Source organism: Balaenoptera musculus, chromosome 3 (assembly GCF_009873245.2).
Source record: "Balaenoptera musculus isolate JJ_BM4_2016_0621 chromosome 3, mBalMus1.pri.v3, whole genome shotgun sequence".
NCBI lineage: Eukaryota > Metazoa > Chordata > Mammalia > Artiodactyla > Balaenopteridae > Balaenoptera > Balaenoptera musculus.
In genome coordinates this window covers 110,323,562-110,345,686 of record NC_045787.1, presented here as the reverse complement: position 1 = coordinate 110,345,686, position 22,125 = coordinate 110,323,562, and positions in this window count along the sequence as shown.

Here is a 22,125-nt window from a genome sequence, read left to right as displayed (position 1 = left end):
CCATCCCACAGACTCCTTGTGAAAGACATTGATTGTCAATAATTCAAGCACCTCCTTGACATGATATCTTATGATATAGATTCAGACTGTTGTGTGTGTATGCATGTGTGTGTGTGTGTGTGTGTGTGGTTCTGGTCTGAAGATTAATTGTTAAGTGTCGGAATTAATATTGTTGCTGTCATTATCATTTTTTTAAAAATTTTTTTGAATTTTAGAATTTTATTTATTTTTTTATACAGCAGGTTCTTATTAGTTATCCATTTTATACACATCAGTGTATACATGTCAATCCCAATCTCCCAATTCATCCCCCCACCGCCCCCCCCACCACTTTCCCCCCTTGGTGTCCATACATTTGTTCTCTACATCTGTGTCTATTTCTGCCCTGCAAACTGGTTCATCTGTACCATTTTTCTAGGTTCCACATATATGTGTTAATATACGATATTTGTTTTTCTCTTTCTGACTTACTTCATGCCATCATTATTTTCAATGTGTTGTTTTGTCATTTTGCTACCTAGATGTCTATTTGGTTTCTTTTTTTTTTCTTGGTGAAAAAGGAACACATCTCTTTGCCTACTGTTGATGTCTTTTTACAATACCAGTTTTCCTTTATGCTTGTTCTTGTTCATTTAGCTTGCAATTAGTGTTTTGTTTAGTTATCACTAGCAGTTTGCCTGACTTTTTTGGGCTAGAAATGATTTCTTTTCTGCCTGGTGGGGAGAAAGTCACTATACTTGGAAAGCAATTTCCCCAGATTCAGGAGCCAAATTGATTTTATGATTTAGATATTAAGCTTTTTTTTTTTTTGCTTTGTAAGTTTCTAATTTTCCTTTAGAAGAAATATATGAATAGCTGTCTGCATATGTCTGTCTGAAAGGACGGAGCCATATAGATCCATGAACTTACATTTATAATCTCCAGTGGACTAAAAAGAGAGAGAGAATGGGACTCACACACATGCGTAAGACCTGCCTGCTAACAGATGTGCTCTTCAGAATGTTATATATATTTTAGAGTTTGGAATCAATGATTTGTAGATCTCAAATCCTTTGAAACAAGGAGTGACAAGACAGGCCTCTAATACAGAGCCTCATTGTGAGTGTCTAAAGGGTAATGGCGTTGTCTCAACTGAGTGGACTCCTTAATAGTAATTTTCTTTGCTTTATTTTTTGAGGTGTTAAAAAATCTTGTTTTGCCTAGTATATTAGCATTCATTTCTAGGCTTTGAAAACTAATCCTACCTTGAAAGCAGAGTTTTAAATTTGAAATATGAGGCCTGTATAGTGGTGCCTTGAAATCATTAACTGTCCCTTCAATATTCATTGCAGGTATATCCATCATGGGGAACTTGTTTGTCATTAACGTGAGGGGGATGCAAAAGCAAAAGCTCCTGGAACCCCTCCAGGGGTAATGTTGTCACTCAAAACTTTCTTCTGGAATCGATCTGACCTCAGAACTGGGCCGTACCTATTGACAAAATGACAGTTGGTAGTTTTAACAGATCTGACGAGTGGCAGTTTTCGCAAATGGAATGGGAGTTGGTTTGTAGATGAATCCGCCAGGCAGCTTTGGCCCTGAGCAAAGTTTCTGTGGTTGAGTCTAATTAGCCTGAGGGGTCAAAGGGCAGGGCACCTTGGAATCCATGTTTAATTCCACATTTCTGCCAGGGATGTGGCTTATCTGCAATGCAGCCCGGCTGCCACAGGCCTGGCCTGGCAGAGGTGGTGTTTATATTTGTTTGGGTCTCTGGCTAAAGGAGCATTAATCTATGTATATATGATACCTGGATTAAAAAATGTTAACCACTTCCCCACGTCCCCCAAGAGCCTCCATGGCTTGTCTCCTTATGTGCTTATTGACTTGTGTGCTATTGATTCCCTGTTGGGACTGGCGACTTCTCAGTTTTGCTCTTATTCAGCAATTTTGCTTGTTAAATTCTAATCTGGGTGTAAAACATTCTTCAATAAAGCCAAAGCTTGAGGATCATCCAGTTGGAAGGGAAGTTAGATCCATAGAAGGCCTTCAGAGTATTTCCACTGAAAGGGCTTTGCCTCTGCCGAGGAGCAAATACTCTCACTCTAGAAATCTTTCTGGTCGTGGCAGAAGGGGCCAGAAGTGTCTCTTTTTAGAACTGAGTTTCAGTTCTTACCTAAGCCACGCTGGTTTCTTACAGAATGCTGTTTTCTTGGTACAGATGAGGAAGAAGCCCAGAGCTGACCAAACAGCCTTGACCCCATTGCTGATAAAAGCCTCCAATTCCCAGCTTGTCCCTTTGCCAGGCCAGGGAATTTTCTGTGGTGATGCAGTCCAGGTATGGGAATATCCGATTCCCTTTACTCTTCGATAAATTCAATTTAACAAACACTTATTGAGGGCCGGCTCTGTAAAATTACCATGGAAACCCAAGTGGAATCTTTAAAATCCTCTGGGGGAGTTGTTCAGAGTTCCCACATTCATTGACACTTCAGCGAGCAGGGAGGGTGCATCTTGGTCCAACTCATGCCTGTTGTATGTTTGCATTCAGCCCAAACAGCAGAAAGGGGAGACAGATGGATGAAAATTTCTAAAGCTGATAATAGGGCTTTTTGTCCCTGGTGGTGTAATGTTGGGCCCCCAGGGAAGGCAGGTGAGGAGCCAGAGCTTTGATTTCTGTTGGAGCAAAGAGCTGAGTTCAGCCACCGCTGCCTCTGCTCCATAGTGTCGTCGGCCCCATGCTCGGCACCAGGGCAGGACCTACAAAGGGATGTCTCCATGCCTAGTGACAGCCTTGTCTGTGCACCTTGCAGCGCAGGGGGGTGCTGTGGCTTCCCAAGATCAAAGCCTCGATGATGTGAGGCACTCGTCACACAGCGGGAGCAGGGCTTGTCCCTGACACAGGGCTGGGAACCACAGCATCATTGCCCTGCCGGGGTCTTAGAAGAACTGGGAGACTTCATGCTGTTTTTTCTTAGGAAGACAGTAGTTCCAACTGTGCTGAGAAATGTTCCAACTCAGAAAAGGGGAAGATGGGGCTTTGACATTTAAGGTCATTGTCATGATTATAAATCTTTGGGTTGCAAGTGACCAGAAAAAAAAAAAAAAAAAGAAAAGAGAAGAAAATTAAACTGGCTTAAACTATGAAGGAAATCTGCTGGTACAGTTAACAGAAAAGTCCAGATGTAAGCTCAGGTGAGGATGAACCCAGGAACTCAGTGATGTCACCAGGGACACCGTTTCTTTTCATTTTCTGTGCTGCCTTTTGACTGGCTTCCTAGATGGGCCCATGCTGGCCACCAGCAATTCCTAGGGCTGCAGGCTTCCTCCTCCATGTCTAGCAGGAAGTACAAACTTCTTTGCCTTGACTTTCCAGGCAATACTGAGATTCGCCCTGAATGGGTCATTTCCAACCCAGACAGCCCAGGACTCTCTGAGTCTGAACTGTGCTTGGAACTTTTTGCTCCTGGGAAAGAGGGATTTTTTTTTTCCTCCTGGTATGCTTCTTTCTTAGGAGAGGTGATTCCTTTGATAGGCTTTTGTTTTTCCCCTAAATAAAAGTCATATTCAAATATTTTCTTTGCTGATCTTGGGGCACCTAAAATCAGCAATCAAATCACATCCGGGGATGAATTTCCAGTGGGTGATGGTACATCTACCTGAGGTGTGTCACCTTTCAGCTGGTGGATTCTGATCTCCACTGTGTGCGCCCTGTGGACAGGCTCTCTGCCCTGGTGTACACCGTATTCCTCCAGGTACACCGCAGAGCCCACTGTGCCTCCAATTCCCAGGGTCCAAATGGAAGAGCCAACCCCTTCTCCCACTCCCTCTGTCCCCAGAGGAGGAAAATTTAATTTTCAGTAGCTCATTGTGCCTTTCATCTGGTTTTGCCATCGTGATGTCTTTTCCACTCTCTGTCTCCTTAGAGCCACCCTCTGAGGGCTCAGGGATTCTCATCATCTGGGCATAGCATGTGCCCCCCCATACGTATGTAGGTCTGTTGTTCTGCATGTACCAACTTTGGATTACTGCTTAATGCCTGCCCAATGGCAGTTACATCTGAGATTTCACTTTCCCTCCATCTGTGTACGTATCTCTGTCGTCAACCTTGAAAATAGCTTTTGTTTCCTGATATATCATGTCTCTATTTGGGGGACATTGAATTTTCTTCTCTCGGGGTGGTTGTGTTTGTGCTCAGCCAGTGTCTGTGCACCATTGGACTCCAGGGGCAAAAGATGGCACTTCTGATGTTGGCTTGGTGTGCCAGGTCCAGTGCCTGCCCGCTCAGCGCACTCCACAGGGTAGCCCTACTTCTTCCTTGGCATCATGCGGGCCAAGCACCAGGATGATTGAATGCATTTGTGTTCAAATTAATGAGCTGCTTTGTCACCACGTGGACCTGCCAGAGGTAAGAGTATGCAGGTGTCCGTGACACTGATGTAGTGACCCCCATGCATGAAGGCTCCGTGGGCAAAGTGCCATATTTACGTTTCCCTTCTGCAGGGTCCAGAATCAGAAGTTGATGACATGGAACAGTTTGTCCTAGAGAGGCGATGGCTCTGGGTGACAGAGAGTGAGAGAATCTTCCAAAGATGATAGAAGCCAACTCTGAGATATGAAGTGTGGCACTGGATGTCTTCTTAAAGATACAGGCATCTCCTAAACTCCATGTTATAGCTACCCTCAGCCACGAGGGCTGGGAGGGAGGTTCACATTGACTCCTTGTGCTATTGTGGGTTAACTTTTTAGAGATTGGCCTGTGGAAAAGGAAGTGTGTGCGGCCACTGCACAGAGCAATGGGTGTGGGTACCTGAGTTTCACTGTGACAGCCTGAGCCTCAGACTTTCCACCTGGGGAGGGAGGCTCTGTGGTCTCTTTGGCTTTCTGGCTCTTGCATCTGTTACAGGATGCGCTGGATGCTATTTGTGCCCGTCCTGACCCCCTCTCTCCCAATGCTCCCATCCCCTGGCTGCTGTGTGCTGCGAGTTCTCTAGGAATTGCCCTCTGCCCAGGAAGTTTTTTTTTTTTTTTAATTTTTATTGGAGTATAGTTGATTTACAATGTTGTGTTCGTTTCTGCTGTACAGCAAAGTGAATCAGTTATACCTATACATATATCCACTCTTTTTTTAGATTCTTTTCCCATCTAGGTCATTACATAGTATTGAGTAGAGTTCCCTCTGCTGTACAGGAGGTCCTTATTAGTTACCTATTTTATATATAGTAGTGCGTATACGTCCATCCCAATCTCCCAATTTATCCCTCTGCCCCTTCCCCCCCGCCCCCCCCCGTAACCATGTTTGTTTTCTACATCTGTGACTCTGTTTCTGTTTTGTAAATCAGCCATAAGAAAGAACGAAATAATGCCATCTGCAGCAACATGGATAGACCTAGAGATTGTCATACTGAGTGAAGTGAGTCATCAGAGAAGGACAAATACCGTCTGGTATCGCTCATATGCGAGATCAGAAATGCCCGGAAGCTTCACCACCTCTCCCACTCCTGGGGCCAATGACTGACTGACAAGGGGGTATAAAAGTTCAGCCCACGTGCCTCAAGGCGGGGTCAACTTCACAGGGACGGTTGGTGCTTCAGAGCGTGTCACACTGTCAGGCTAAAGCCAGACTCCAGCTGCAACCACACGCTTGCTTGCTCTTTCCCCTCCCTTGTCCTGTTGCCTCATTCCTCCCAATAATATTTGTTGAGTTTAATACATATTCCTGAGAATATCTGCTCAGTAGATCACACGGACCCAGATCCCTGTCTTAGTTCTTGCTTCTAGGGAAGCTGACCTCAGGTACATGGTCACCGATGACCAGGTTTGTGTCATCAGCATAGGATTAATGGGGTGGGGTGTCCTCCATGCATTCCAGGCCTCCAGACCCATTCTCCTTCTTTGCCTCCCCCGACACTTTCTCTTTTCCCTACTTAGCTGGTTCATATAATTGCATGCACTCACCTACTCACCCATCCACCCATCCATGCACCCTTCTGCCCATCTGTCCACCCATGCACTCACCCAGAGACTGACCTTCAAACCCTCCTGTATGGTGAAAAAACCAGGATTCAGATTCTGCCCAGATGGAGACTGCTTGGGGCCACCTATTGCTTCTAGGCTGGGCTTCATTTCTGTTCCTGTAGAGAATGGGTAAGGCTGGGAAACAGAAGGGTGAGTGTCATTGTTCTCAACCAAGAAGAACACCCATCCAGAAGTGGGAACTGGCCTGGTGGACCTAGTATGACACACCTTTAGCACATTCTCTGCCATTTCATGAGCTTGTTTTCCTAGAGGCTCACCACCTGGCCCTGGGTCACAGCAGAAGGAGGAGGGGGAGTGTTTTTCACTTACAAATGGTGTAGAAAAAATTAAGGCAAATTATCTGGCTGCTGCATGAGTGCTTTATTGATTAAAAAGCGCCAATCAAATTAGCTGTCAGAAGAGAATGCAGATGGCACCATGTGGAATGGATTTTCTATATCCCCTAATTGCATTATTTCAATCAGCGGGTGAACACTGCATGGCCTGCGGTGGGATTTGGGGGGTTTGGGGAGAGGGGGTGGGTCGACACACACTGTCTGGGCCAGGCTGAGGATATGGGTTTGGATGTCACAAATATTTTCATATCAAGATTGAGGCATTAACAAAATGGATCTGGATGGTTGTATGGATTCAAGCGGGGCAGGGCAGGACTTCAAGCATGTGCTTATGGGAGAGAATGCCTCCCCGACCCTTGCAGGTTGGAGATGTGTCAGTTCCTAGTATAAGCGATTGAAACAACTCTCTTCCACATTTTGAAGCTGGTATTACTTTTACTTAGCACTTAAGAGCTGAAGTTCTGGTCCAAATCTCAGTTCTATTCCTTACTAGTTGAGTGACCGTTGGCAGGCTACTTAACCTCTCCAATCCTCAGTTTCCTCGTTTGTATAATGGGGCTTATAACTGTACCGTCTTCACAGAGCTATCGTGAGAATCAGAGGGGCTCGTGTATGCAAAGCGTTTAGCACAATACCTGGCACATGGATGATGCTAAATAAACGTGAGCCCTGTGACTTCCCTGGTGGCACAGTGGTTAAGAATCCGCCTGCCAATGCAGGGGACACGGGTTCGAGCCCTGGTCCAGGAAGATCCCACATGCCGCGGAGCAACTCAGCCTGTGCGCCACAACTACTGAGCCTGCGCTCTAGAGCCCGCGAGCCACAACTTCTGAAGCCTGTGCTCCGAGAGCCCGTGCTCCGCAACAAGAGAAGCCACCGCAGTGAGAAGCTTGCACACTGCAACGAAGAGTAGCCCCCGCTCGCCGCAACTAGAGAAAGCCCGCACGCAGCAAGGAAGACCCAACGCAGACAAAAAATAATAATTAAAATAAATAAATAAATAAATAAATAAACGTGAGCTCCTCCTCCTGAAGGCCATTTACCTTTCCTTAGGACACTTGGAAATTTAGAAGGTTTCCCAGGCTGGATTGTGGAATGGCTGCTTTAATGACAGAGAAAGACCTAAATGCACGATTTCTGCTCTTCTCAGAAATTCTTTTTATTTATTTATTAAATTTATATCTTTTTATGTATTTATTCATTTATGAATTTTTCTTTGGATTTGACTCTTACTCTGATTGGGCAAGATAAACATGTGAGCTCTTCCCAAAGACCTAGCCGGGTGGAACGCTGAGTCTCTGCTGGTGGTGGCGTGCTTCTGTAGCTGGTCTGCATCTACCATCCCCACCCAAGTGCCCACTGGCAAGCTCACTTCCATGTCAGTGCAAGGTCCACTCAATCACAAAGCTGCTTGATACTGAAAAAATTACATCAAAGCCTTAACTGGTTTCTTAGGCTCCATGTGGCCCAAATTTTTGGATGACCTGCAATTTGGGATAATTTGTGGTTCTTCCTCCAGGTTAGGATGTTCTGTGTAACTAGGATTTGAGTCTAACAGGAATTTGGATTTGGTGCTCAGTAAAAAAAACTACAGATGCATTGTTGCACTGTAGCCATCCTGTTGCCTGGCAGCTGTGGGCTTTGTGAGGCAACTGATCAGTGAGCTCCAACCCAGTGAGACCCGTGGCAGCAGCTTCTCTTTGCACTGGGACTGCTGCAGCTCCCAGCTGAGGACCCCCATAGAGTTCTGGATGGAAACAGCTGGGCAGGAGTTAGGAGGAGTGGTGGGTGAGATCTGTGGGGTCCCAGCCTAGGCTCCATCACCTCCTTGAAGTAAAACCTCCATTTATCATTAGCCTTGGGCCTGGGGTGGCATCTGTGACTCCTCTATACCATGCTGCAGCTCGGGGACATCTTTGGCTGTCCATGTTGTGGTCACTTGCTCCCGTCTTCAAAAACCCTCTTTTTCATCTCCCACCTGAGAACTTTATCCTTTCTCGGGCAAGTGCATTACCTCCCCTAGAAGAAAGGAGTTTGCAGGTAAGGGACAACCATAAGATGGCATCAGGGACCACTTTGCCGTTTGGAGAAGCAAAAGATGTTCTTTGGGTCAGAAGAACAGCTACTCTCACCTCCACCATGATGGCCAGGCAGAGTGGGATGTTACAGGCAGAAGAGGGAATTAGGAGCTTTTTCAAACCCTCAAAGACTCATTCATGTGATCCATCCTTAGGTGTTGGGGTCACAAACATGACTTTGGCCAGATCTGTCCAGGTCACAGGAGGAGAGGGGAGAGACTGAAACCATATCCTCATTCTCCATGCTTCGCAGATGGAGACCAGGGTCTGTAATATGGAATGCTCTTTGTTTGATAAGAAAACACATGCAAGCAAGCAAACTCCAGTAAGTTCACAGTTCAGAGTACTAAAATCTTCCAACAGAAAACTCCAAGGAAATCCAATTAGGAAGCCTTTAATCCAATAAGTCTCTGTGCTCTGGGACTGTGTATCGTGAAGGAGAAGGGGGTGGGGGGAGGCTGGGAGGTAGAAGCCCAGGGACTCTTTCCACCTGGGTTGGCAGGAGCCCTGGGTGAGGGCAGCCTGGCCAGGATGCTGACGGAATGCTTCTACTCAATGAACCAGGGACAGGTTGAGCGAATCCTGAGAGCTGTCTGGTTACTCCAAGTCCCTTCCTTCCTTCTCCTCAGGCATTCCCTGGGTCATACACCCCTGGCATCTCTTGTTTGGACTGTGATGCTGTGGTCCATTCATTGTGCAGCCAGCTGAGTGACGAGAAGTGTCATATGCAATGTATGACTGATAATAACTAAAGCACTAATGTTTCAAAATAATTTACTTTTTTTCTAGATTAGCAGATTCAAGGTTGTTGTTTTAAATCTCATTTTCCTTCTGCTGTCGTTCTGATAGACGATGAGAGATGCCATAACAGAGTTTGGGGAGTTGCATGCGACCCATGGCCTCTCTTACTGACATCAGAGCCTGTGGTCTGGAAATGTCCACAGGAGTGGGTCAGGCTCAGGCAGTAAATATTGCTGGAATTAAAGTAATAATTAGTATCATGGACCTTACAACAACTCCTAAGAGGCCTCTTGCCTTCTGTCTTCCCTCCTCCTATTCATCTTTCATACTGTAGACAGAAAGATTTTTCTAGAATGCAATTGAGATTATCCTTCACAGTTTCCTTTTCCCAAAGATGAAAGCCCACACTCCCTGGAAGCCCCCTTGGCATGGCCTACAAGACCCTGCACGATGGCTTTCAGTCTTCCCACTTCCAGCCACAGTCCCCAGATAGCATTAAGGCCAGGGATGGTTGAGTGTGGGTAATATATAGTTCCACCCACTGGTTGTTTTTCTCTGCATTTCCAGCACCAGAGACTGAAGACCTGTTTTACAGAGTCAGAGGGTTGGTGGTGGAGAAGTGAATGCTAGCTTTGGTGATTCTGTCATGACTTGGCTTTGCTTTTCCCTCCCTCTTTCAGGTGAGCTGGAGTACTAGGGCAGGGTCTTCAGGAAATACTTCCCTGATCTTTACAAACTGAGGGATAGGAAAAATAAAGTGTGTACCATTATGACGATGTGGGGTAACCTCTTCAGCTTGTAGAGGCCTCAGTTTTCTTGCGACAAAATAAACCTACACTGGCAGGTTGGCAAATGTTTTTCTGTTGCTGTTATTACAAAGAAATCTTCAGATCCTTGTTAAAAGACTATGATTCAGGGGGCAGAGTCAAATTGGCAGACCAGGAGGACGCGGATTTCGTGTCTCCGCACAACTAGGGCACCTCCCAGGCACCGGTGGGGGACCACAGACACCTAAGGGGACGGGAGGAACCCCCAGCGACTGGGTAGGATGTGGGGCATGGGGGGAGTGAAGGGGGAGGGGAAGTGGAGGCGGGGCGGGACTGGCGCCCCTGAGGGGCGGCTGGGGGAGGGGAAGGAATCCCACACGCGAAGGGGGAAATTGGGGAACCACTGGGAGGACAGAGGGTCAAAAGGGAGCGTGGCCAGGTTTCCCTGTGCACGTGGGCCCCCGGGAGCCTGTGGAGATCCCGGGCCTGATCCTCTGCCCACCAAGCCTCCCTCCAGCCGCGGGTCCTGAGGGAGTGAGCGGGGGGAAGGGGGAGCAAAAGTAAAGGTCGACCTCTGGACCGGCACCCCTGAGGGGTGGCTGGGGGAGGGGAGGACTTCCTACACCCAGCAGGACCCACCCACAGTTAGGGGTCCAGTGGGGACGGGGGAGACCCTGGGGGAGATGGTGGGGGGTCGGCGCGGAGGAATGGAAGGGAACTCGGCCTAGGTGTCCACTTAGGCACCAGGGAGCCTGTTGGGCTCCGGGGCCTAATCCTCTGCCCTCAGAGCCTCCCTCCTGCCACTCAGAACCCAAGCCCCGCCCCTGCACCCCCACCCAGGGCCCTACCTCTACACTCGGAGACCCCCTCTGAGACCCCCTCCAATGCGCTGGGCCTAAACCCCACCCACACACCCTCGCCCAGGGCCTTACCTCCAAACTCCAGAACTCCACACTCCAGAGGCCCTCCTTTCCACATGCTGCTTCTCCCCTTCTGTGCAGGTCCTAAGCAGAGGGCCTGCCCCATGCTTGAATGTGTCCCTCCCACCCCACCCAAGGCCTTTTCCGGCTGCCTGGGTCCTGAGTCTAGGCCCCACCCATGCTCAAACATCACCCCCCACCCGCCTAGGTCCCACCCCTGCCTAAGTTCAAAAACAAATAAATAAACAAATGGGACCTAATGAAAGTTAAAAGCTTTTGCACAGCAAAGGAATCCATAAACAAGACGAAAAGACAACCCTCAGAATGGGAGAAAATATTTCAAATGAAGCAACTGATAAAGGATTAATCTCCAAAATATACAAGCAGCTCATGCAGCTCAATATCAAAAAAACCAACAACCCAATCCAAAAATGGGCAGAAGACCTAAATAGATATTTCTCCAAAGAAGATATACGGATTGCCAACAAACACATGAAAAGATGCTCAACATCACTAATCATTAGAGAAATGTGAATCAAAACTACAATGAGGTATCACCTCACACTGGTCAGAATGGACATCATCAAAAAATCTACAAACAATAAATGCTGGAGAGGGTGTGGAGAAAAGGGAACCCTCTTGCACTGTTGGTGGGAATGTAAATTGATACAGCCACTCTGGAGAACAGTATGGAGGTTCCTTAAAAAACTAAAAATAGAACTACCATATGACCCAGCAATCCCACTACTGGGCATATACCCTGAGAAAACCATAATTCAAAAAGAGTCTTGTACCACAATGTTCATTGCAGCTCTATTTACAATAGCCAGGACATGGAAGCAACCTAAATGTCCATCAACAGATGAATGGATAAAGAAGATGTGGTACATATATACAATGGAATATTACTCAGCCATAAAAAGAAATGAAATTGAGTTATTTGTAGTGAGGTGGATGGACCTAGAGTCTGTCATACAGAGTGAAGTAAGTCAGAAAGAGAAAAACAAATACCGTATGGTAACACACACATATATATATGGAATCTAAAAAAAAAAAAAAGTGGTTCTGAAGAACCTAGGGGCCAGACAGGAATAACGACACAGACATAGAGATGGGACTTGAGGACATGGGCAAGGGAAAGGGTAAGCTGGGATGAAGTGATAGAGTAGCATTGACATATATACACTACCAAATGTAAAATAGATAGCTTGTGGGAAGCAGCTGCATAGCACAGGGAGATCAGCTCAGTGCTTTGTGACCACCTAGAGGCGTGGGATAGGGAGGGTGGGTGGGAGACACAAGAGGGAGGCGATATGGGGATATATGTATGCATATAGCTGATTCACTTTGTTATACAGCAGAAACTAACACAACATTGTAAAGCAATTATACTCTAATAAAGATGTTAAAAATAAATAAATAAAAGGTCTTTCTAAATCTTAAAAAAAAAAAAAATACTATGACTCAGAGCCACGAAAGGAGCAGCAGAGATTAAAAATGGCAAAGGTTGTTTGGGGATGGACGTGTATTTTGGCAAAGGAAAAGACAAAAAAAAAAAAAAGAAAAGAAAAATTAAGAAAAAAGCCAGCATGGAATATGCTATGACTTTTTATTTTTAAACTTGTGTTGATTTTAGAGAGGAGTTAGGCTTGTGGTGCTTCTCAGCCCTTGCCAGGGGAGTCACTTCTGATGGATGTTGGTGAAGAGGGACCTTACTTGGATGCTGAGAAGCCTGTCAGCAGTAGAGGGAGGTCCTAATGGGGCACTTCCTGGTAAGGAGCCTCCTCCGACAGCCCCACAGGGATGCCCTGGTCTTTCAGGTCCTACATTACACAGAGCCCTGCTTACTCTCACAGTCTCTCGCTGGTTTACTCAGGATGCTTATCAGCATACACACAAGACACTTTCCCTGAATGTAAAGGAGTCCAAAGAGGGAAAAATCACAGACATGGAGAACAGAGGGTGGACGTGAGGTTAACTGGGGCTCTTGGAAAAGAGGGTGGAGCAGGTGAAATAGAAAGAATAAAGACATCATAGAGGAAAATATTGAGGTGAGAGAAGATATGCATATCCAAATTGAAAGGGCTCACCATGCTTTAGGCAAGATGAGTAGAATGAGATCTCTATTTCGCTATAGGCTGGTAGCATTTTAAAACAAAAGATATTTTTACTATGGAAATTTCAAGCATACACAAAGTAGGGCATACAGCAACCCACCCTTGTACCTACCACCCAGATTTTAAGTTATCAAAATATTGCCACAGTTGCTTCACTTACCCCCTTTTCTTTTCTTGTTCTTTCTTCTTTCCTTTTGTTTCCTTTCTTTTAATTTTTGCTGAAGTAATTTGAAGTCAATCTCAGACATAATATCATCCCCTCTGCATGTTTAGTATATATCTCTAAAAATATGGGTATTTTCTCACATAGTTATAATGCTATTATCATACCTGTTAAAATTAACAATAATCTTTGGCAGTGTTTAGTATCTTTCCATATGAAAATTTTCCTGAATGTTTACAAAATGTCTTTATAATTGGCTTGTCTTAATCATGATCCAAAGTTCATACATTACATTTGTTTGCTATGGTGGTTTTAAGGTATGTCCTCAAATTGTTTGACACTTCTCCCTTCAAAAGATGGAGACCAGTTCCCCTCCTCTTGAATGTGGGCTTGATTTATTGTCTTGCTTTTGACAAGGAATGTGACAGAAGTAGTAGTATATGACTTCCAAGGCTGGGCCATAAAGACATTGATTCTTCCACCTTATGCTCTCTTGGAGGGGTCATTGTGAGGGAAGCTGGTTGCCACGTCGTGAGGATACTCAATAGCCTGTGGAAATGTCCGCATGGGGAGGCACTCAGACCTCCTGCCAACAGTGGGTATCAACTTAACAGCCAAGTGAGTAAGCAAACTTAAGCTGGAAGCACTTCCTTAATTCCAGGCAAACCTTCAGATGAGTCCACAGCCCCAGCTCACATCCTGACTACAACCTTATGAGAGACCCTAACCCTGAGCCACTACCTAGCTAATGAACCTTTGAATTCCTGATCCACAGAAATTGTGAGATAAATATTTACTGTTTTTTAATATCTGTTTTAATCTAGAGCACACCTCCTTTTATTTTTTTCATACAATAGAAACTGAATCAGTTGTTTTATAGAATGTCCCATCATCCAGATTTCCTTATTAACTTCCCTATAGTGTCATTTAACTTGTGTCCTCTTTGTTTCCTGCAAATGGAAGTTAGCTCTAGAACCTTGATTTGGTTCAATATTTTCGGCAAGAATACTTTGTAGGTGGTGCTTTGTGCATGAAATGATGAGTGTCAGGAGGTACCCATTGTCTAGGTGCATCATGCTTAGTGTTAAGACTGATCAGAGGGTTCAGGAGGTCTGGCTACATTTTGGAACTTCAAGGACAAAAGTGAAAAGTCCTATGTATAAGTACATAGTTAGAAAAACTAGATTACCCACCATGAGACACTGTTGGAATCCAAGAATTTTGTAACCAACCAAGCTGATTTTTATTTGAGAGTAAAGACAATAGGCTGACTGATTCTGATATGTGCAAGTTCAGAAATATATATCAACCACATATACTTCTTGGGGGAAAAAATACCTCGAGGATGTCTGTCATTTATTCATGCATTCATTTGATAATTCAACAAATATTTGAGAACATCCCATGTGCCTAGGCACTATGCTAGGTAGGGACTAGAACTTGAACTGTCTAGGAAGGAATGAAATTAAGGACTTGAGCTCAGAGAAGCCATGTGTGGAGTGAAGGGCCAGGTGGTGAGCCTGAACCACTGATGCACAGTGAGAAGTCCAAGAAATCATCTTCAATCTGGTTGTAGACTATCCAGGTTGGGCTGTTGTTCCAAGCCAGCTCAGGTGGGCCTTGCTTCAGGGGTATCTGATTGCAGGTGGTGATGGAGAGCTGGGGAACACCTGGGTGGTGGGCAATGCAGGCCTGGACTGAATCCCACTGCTGCCTGAGGGTCTGGACATGTGGAAAAGGAAAGAGCATCCTTGTGGGAAAGCACAGGGCACAGAGCATGGAGTGAGTGCCTGATGCAAAGCAAGAAGGGGAGCCCAGGAGGAAGGCTATGCACAAGGGAAGGGAGCAGTTGGTGGGAAGGTAGTTCTGCTAGGCCGTTGGGGAGGGGGGAGTGCAGAGCCTGCAGATGAGTGGGCTTTCTAGAAGTTTCTAGCCCTGGGACTGGGCTAGGGATGTGAAGGGGCATTAAAGGGGCTATGGAGCAGATGGGCCCCAGAGATATGCGGGGAGCAATAGCGATGGTATCCCATTGACCCTCCGGTTCTGCCTGATGGCTCTTCTGTCAGGAGTTCTAGGACCGGCTGAGTGTGAAGGTAGCCTCTTTGCAGGGCTGTCTTCCTCAGGGCCCACAGTGCAGTCCCAGCCATGGTAAGGGCACAGGCCCTGATTAGAGTCTCAACCACAAGCCTCCTCTCCTTACAATAGCAAAGAGGCTCAGGAGGGTGTTGGGTGCCTGTCAGAAGGTTTACTGCTCCTCTGGCAACTGGCTCTGGATTGACTTTAGGGGGTTCCACCACTCTGTCGGACCCATCATCCCCAGGCGCCCAGTGGGGAGCAGGTGGGTTGGTTGTGCATGAATCACTGGGTACCACCCTCAGCTGGGGGTGAGGGGTGTTTATCAGATAGTGCCTGGGTGGGGATCTCCCTGACCCTCTGGCAAAAGGGGCTGGGAGACGCTTTAGAGAAGATGAATCACAGAATGAGGGAGAAGAAGGAGCACTGATTTTAGCTAATTAGAAAGTTATTTCTTATTTCTCTGCATGGCAGTCTCTGAGCAGACTTAAAGTGCTGGCACATTGCAGGCCGTGCCTGTGTGCTTTCTCTCTGGGCAAGCATCTCCCTGCACCTTCGGGTGTGCTCTGCAACTCAGTGGGCATCCCACCCCCTGCCGGCACTCCTTTTGTCCTGCTTTATCTCTTTTCCTTCTTTCTTTATTGCTACTCTCAAGAGGTAGTGTAAAAATAACTCTGACCCTAAAACTCCCTTGGCCCCCTACCTTAGCCAAGCTCCAAATCCTCCATCTGTATTTTTCCCCCTGCAGATGTGTAAACTCCCAGGCTTTCAGCTCTCTGAGAAACCTCCCTTCCACTTTCTAGATGCCCTGTACATACAAGGAGATCGGACCAGGTGTCAGAGTGTTTGTGTTTTAGATTGCTATGTGGTCTTGGGGTGTCTCCTGACCTCTCTGGTTTCCTGTGATGTTCTCATCTTCAGTTTCTTTCTCTCCTGTGCTGTGTGCAGCAGTGTTGATTGAAACAGTGTTTTGAATCCTCTCCAGTGTGTGGATGACTTCCTTTGTGTCCATCCCTGCCTTCAGGCCAAGGTTCTTACAGTCCAGCCCAGCCCAGACCAAAATGTGAATGAGCCATTGCTGGAAGTCCACGGACACAGATGATTTGATCTCAACCTCCCTGAGGGAGTGCTCCAGTATGGGCCCCTGTATCAGGCAAGAAAAGTGTGCTCACCCTAAATTGTGCCTGTTGTTTCTTCACCCCTTTTCTCTGCTGCTTATAGAGAGAGAAACTGGGTCAGCTCTCTGCCCTGCCCCCCACCCCCTGCACCCCACCTACCCTGGCTGCCTGGGAGTCCCAAAGCAGGTCAGGGCCAGAGCAGCCCTCTGGCCATTAAGTGTCCTACTCAGGTCCAGTCTGCATGCCCGCTCCCAGGGGCCAACTCCCATCTCTTTTCTTCTCTGGGACACATTCAAGGCATTCAGCATCTCTTTCTTGGTCATATTTCCCACTGTTTTTTGTTTGTTTGTTTCATTTTCTGCCTTTCAAGTTCTACTGTGTTCTCTAATTGCTCCAGAAGCCAGACAGATGGACTGATTTCTTTAGCCAAAATGAAATTTAAAAATCATCTCAAAGTAAATGGGATGCTCAGATGTTTCAGTTCACTTGCATGTCTCTCTTCGATGGCTAGTTTGCCATCACAAAAACTTCCTGTTTTTAATAAGCCATCTGGGCCTGGCCATACCTCCCTCCAGAAGGCGTCTAGCAGCTTTGCTGGACTTGGCGAAGGACACTGTTGACCAGAAATGACCAGCTGGATTGTGAGTTCCCCCAGTGTGTGTAGAATTGGGCATGACTCAGGCTGAATAAGACGTGCCAAATCATTCTGTCCTGCGTCCGTTGTGCAGCTATGGGACCTGCAGTCTTGGAGGGCAATGGCCCAGGATCACACAGCTGGGAATAAAAGCTAGGTCTCCTGACCCCTGGTTTATCTAACTTTCTTTCACATTATGGAGGCTGTACAGAGAAGGAGCTTAATAAGATGTTGCTGGAAGGATGAATGGATGATCTTCTTCAAGAGGAATATTGAGAGTCTTGATGAGGTGGGCATGGTTGAGAGACTTGAGCTCTTACTCTCTCCACTTTGGAACTCTCCAGCCTTAGGAATAAGAAATGAATAAGGTTATATCTTCCCATACTACTTCAATATCTGGTCCCAGCGCCTCAGGCTGTTCATATGAAGAAAATTTAAGTCCTAAAAAAAGACTGCATTGATCAGGCTAACCTCAAATTAACTTTATACAGGTTTGTACTATAAAAGCCAACTTACTAGCTGTAAGTGGACAAGGGTCTACCAGATGACCAGGTGGTCATGTTGCTCTGCTAGAGATTGTTGGAGACTATGGAACTGCTCTGATTATCAGAAGGTTGTTGCTGAGCACAGAATAGGAGCCAGGAGGGTTGGGTGTTCTTAAGGATGTTCCCACCGAGCTCACCCCTCTGTTCCTGAGGCTCCTTCTTCTAATGCTCAGGGCCAGGTCTTTTCGGAATCTGACATCCACCCCTCTGAACTGGGGAGTGGGATAGTACAAAGAACAGTGTTCTCTCTGTATCTCCTTGCTTTCTGAATCAAATCATCTTGAAATTTTCTTTCTTTTTCTTCTTCCCTTCTCCCATTATTAGTAGGTGTGTGTTGGTGGTGGTAAATTTACCATTTCGTCTGTAGGTGGTAGAACATAGAGGTGGGAGAAGTGAATGTTACCCAGAGATCTTGGCCTTGAAGTTGGATGCAGTAACTGGAAATGACTTTGGGCTGTTTCCTTTTGAGAAGCAATGAGATGGTAACACAGTGTTAGATGGAGGAATTTTTAAAAAGTGTATGTGAGGAAACCTCCACAATGAACACTTATTGGTCTCTTACTGGGTGCCAGGCACTGTGCTAAAACTTCACATGCATTATTTGTTTAACACTACCAGCAAGCCTTAATAGGGATATTATCCCTGTTTTACAAGTGAGGAAATGGATGCAGAAAGTTTAAGTAGCTCTCCCAAGGTCAAGACAGAACTCAAACCTTGATGGTCTGGTTCTAAAGGCCTAAGTTATACCGCTGTCTGGAGAGGTGTGTGTGTGTGTGTGTGTGTGTATGGGCACATGTGTTCATGAATCTAAATACGCAGGTAGGCATATGCCAAGCAGCCGAGAAGTTATACGTGATGGGCTTCTTTTATTTCAGCTAATTGGCCTCTCTTTTCCTTTTTTGGTAAGCCTCCCTCTTATCTTTTGAGGACCTTCCTCTACCAAATTTCAGGGACCGAGCTAAGGGCAGGCACGTCCCTGAGCTGGACCTATCAGGCACTTTCCCCTGGACTTTGAATCCGGGGTAGGGTTGTCCTGAGCTCTGTGCTCTGAGGGGGTGACCTGTGACTCATGTCACCCAGGGCAGTTCTTGGGCCGATTGAATTACTGTCCTGGGGTCTTGAAGAGATTATCCATTGGATTGTCCTTTCGCAGCTAGACTTATCCCACAGCCCTTAGTGATTGCTACCCATGCCTATCTGGGGGGAATCTGGGTAAAATGTTGATGACTTTCTCCTGCAGATGGTGGGGATACATTTACTGCATAGATACAACCCTGGCAAGGTGACTGCTTCAGCAATGGAAGAGGAGGTCGTGGTGGCTTTTTTAACAAAAAGTTGAAACTAATGTTCTGATCTGTCTGCTACAATTTCTGAGCCCCCCAGGAAGTAGCCATCTCTATTTCAGCTTACATGAGGGTCAAGCTAAATCTCCTTTTAGTCATTAAAATGCCTTTTGTTGTTGCCAAGTTTGCTGCCTGTTGGGGCTTTTCCATTTCGTTTTCTGTCCTGCTACTTCTGAAAGTTGATGGCTCTCTGGGTCCCTGCATCTTCTCTTTGTCTGGGACATAGTTAGCTCTGGATGTGGGATGTGGTTTGTATGATGTAAAGACATGATTGAGAATAAATTGATGGTTCCCCGTCTGCTGCCGCCCAGCTTCGAATGTATAGTTAACACACTGACATTCCACTGGCTCCAATTTGCAGCTCGATAATAATTCAAACATTAACATAGGAGGCCCCAGACTTTGAAAAAAAAGGAGACTGCTTTTTGTATGAAACAGTGCTTTATCTTGCATGTGAAGTGATGATATGCCTTTCTTAATTTCATTCAGCAAAGGATGGGAGTAAAAGAAAGAATTGTTCAAACTGGCTTTATTTTCAATATCTGAAGTATGATTGGTTTTACAAATTGAATCGCTTCATAGTTTTTTGAAGCTGAAGGTATATTATTCAGCTGGGATCCTCTTCCTCTATTCAGATCCAGCTGCCCTGCCTCTCTTGAATCTATCCCTTCATTATTTTCAGTGCATACAATACTAAAATATTTTAAACCCCACGACTATAAGAAATGCCCCTCGAGCCACAAAAAAAACCTTCTGCTTCTTCTTTTGGCTCATTCACAGGGATAAAGGAAATTAGGATAATTTCCATAGCAGCATTTCCTGGAGGAGAGTGAGGATGGCTGTGATGTGGTGAGGTGAAGTGCCCTGTGAAGGACATGGATGAAAAGCTGCCCTTCCTTATGGATGCGGGACACACCACCTTCAGGACCACCTTTACAAAAAGAGTGTTTTCAGGCACTGTCAGCTGTGCTGTGCTCAGGAATGGATGCCATCTCTTGATACCAAGTATCCCCATGGCCAGCAAGGCTGAGTACTGCAGGGGTGTCAGTAAGGTCTAGATGAGTGGCATGGCCAAGCTGGGTCATGCAATCACTTTTTGGCCTGTCTTCCCTCTTGTATGTGTGAGTGAGGTGGGCTCAGGTGTGGGGATCAGGCATAGGGATACTATCTCCTATGGGTGTCAGTTCCACACAGGGGAGATGCCATTAGCCACTCCTTGATAGCTCAGCTATTAGTGAGCACATCACTCAGCATTCCAGAGAAGGTGAAAGTCATAAGGATGGTCTGATGATAACATTGTACTTAGCTGGCTTAATCTGGACTCTGGGACTCAGAACAAAGACCAGGAGAGAGAGAGAATGGGGGGGGGGTGGGGCTGGTCATTGTCCTTTAAGGTTTTATCTCATGAATGACATAGGTACTGACAACATTTCTGATCTGGACCATATCCTCTTCATTTTCCCACATGCATCTCCCCAGTGTCAACAAATGGAGGTCCATCTGATGCCCAACAGAAGGTAAACTGCCCTTTTTTTTACATGATTGACTGCAATTTTGGAGTCATGAAGACAGCTTCAGTCCCACATACCCAGATACCCTCCTTCAAATATATGAAGGTCGCTATTAATAACAACCCCTTACATCGGTGTAGAGCTTCATCCTTTTCCAAATCTCCGCAGCTCTCATAGTGTTTTATTATCACTCTTCACACTCCTGTGAGTGGCAGTGTGTGGTGCAGGCCAGCTCACCAAGAGATGACAAGACTCTGACCAGTAACCCCAGGCTGTTAGCCAGGATTTGGTGAAAGGCAGGAGTGAGGCAGATGCAGTATTTTGAAGGTTGATTGTACCTACAATTAACAATTTTAAAGCATGGCATGCATGTCTGAGAGATATTTGTCTCCTAAACAAAACAAATCACAGATCTGAGGAGTGGTTGGCTCATGGAGAGCACATCTCCAGTGGACCAGTCATTTACTGACAGACTAACGCGATATCTCAGTAATAGGCCATTTTCCCCATCACTGCACAGAACTAACCAACCTCCATGTTGCATCTAAGTTTTCATCTCTGGATCTAGTTTGAGGGTTTTTTCCTGGCCAAGTCAACACAGTGAAACACCACATTTTGAAATACCCTCTAAAGATGATGTTCTAAATTTAATATGAAAATGGAAAGGACCTAGAATAGCTAAAACAATTTGAAACGAGAACAGTGTTGGAAGACTTACACTACCTGGTTGTAAGACCATAAAATTACAGTAATCAAGGTGGTGTGGTATTGGCATAAATGCAGACACAGAGATCAATGAAACAGAATAGAGGCCAGAAATAGACCCATGCATATGTGGTCAATTGGTTTTCAACAAAGATGCCAAATTAATTCGATGGACAAATAATAGCCTTTTCAACAAATGGTGCTGGAACAGCTGGATACTCATATGGAAAAAAAAATGATCTTCACCCTTTACCTCATGTTGCATACAAAAATCAACTCAAAATGGATCATAAACGTAAATGTAAATGCTAAAGCTATAAAACCTCCAGAAAAAAAAGAAAATCTTCATGACCTTGGGATATGCAAAGATGCGTAAGACACAAAAACAGAAGCCAGAAAAGATAAAATTGATAAATTTGATTTCATCAAATAAAATAACCTGCTCTTTTAAAGACACTGTTTTTTTAAAAAATTTTTAATCTTATGTTGGAGTTTACTTGATTTACAGTGTTGTGTTTCAGGTGTACAGCAAAGTGACTTAGTTATACATATTCATATATCTATTCTTTCTCAGATTCTTTTCCCATATAGGTTGTTACAGAGTACTGAGTATAGTTCCCTGTGCTATACAGTAGGTCCTTGTTGATTATTTTATACATAGTAGTGTGTATAATTTATCCAGCCTCCTAATTTATCCTTCCATCCCACCACCTTTTCCCTTTGGTAACCATAAGTTTGCTTTCTAAGTCTGTGAGTCTGTTTCTGTTTTGCAAATAATTTCATTTGTATCATTTTTTTTAGATTCCATGTGTAAGTGATATCATATGATATTTATCTTTCTCTGTCTGACTTCACTTAGTATGATAATCTCTAGGTCCATCCATGTTGCTGCAAATGGCATTATTTCATTCTTTTTATGGCTGAGTAATATTCCATTGTATATACGTACCACTTCTTCTTTATCCATTGATCTGTCGATGGACATTTAGGTTGCTTCCATGTCTTGGCTATTGTAAGTAGTGCTGTAGTGAACACTGGGTGCATGTATCTTTTTGAATTA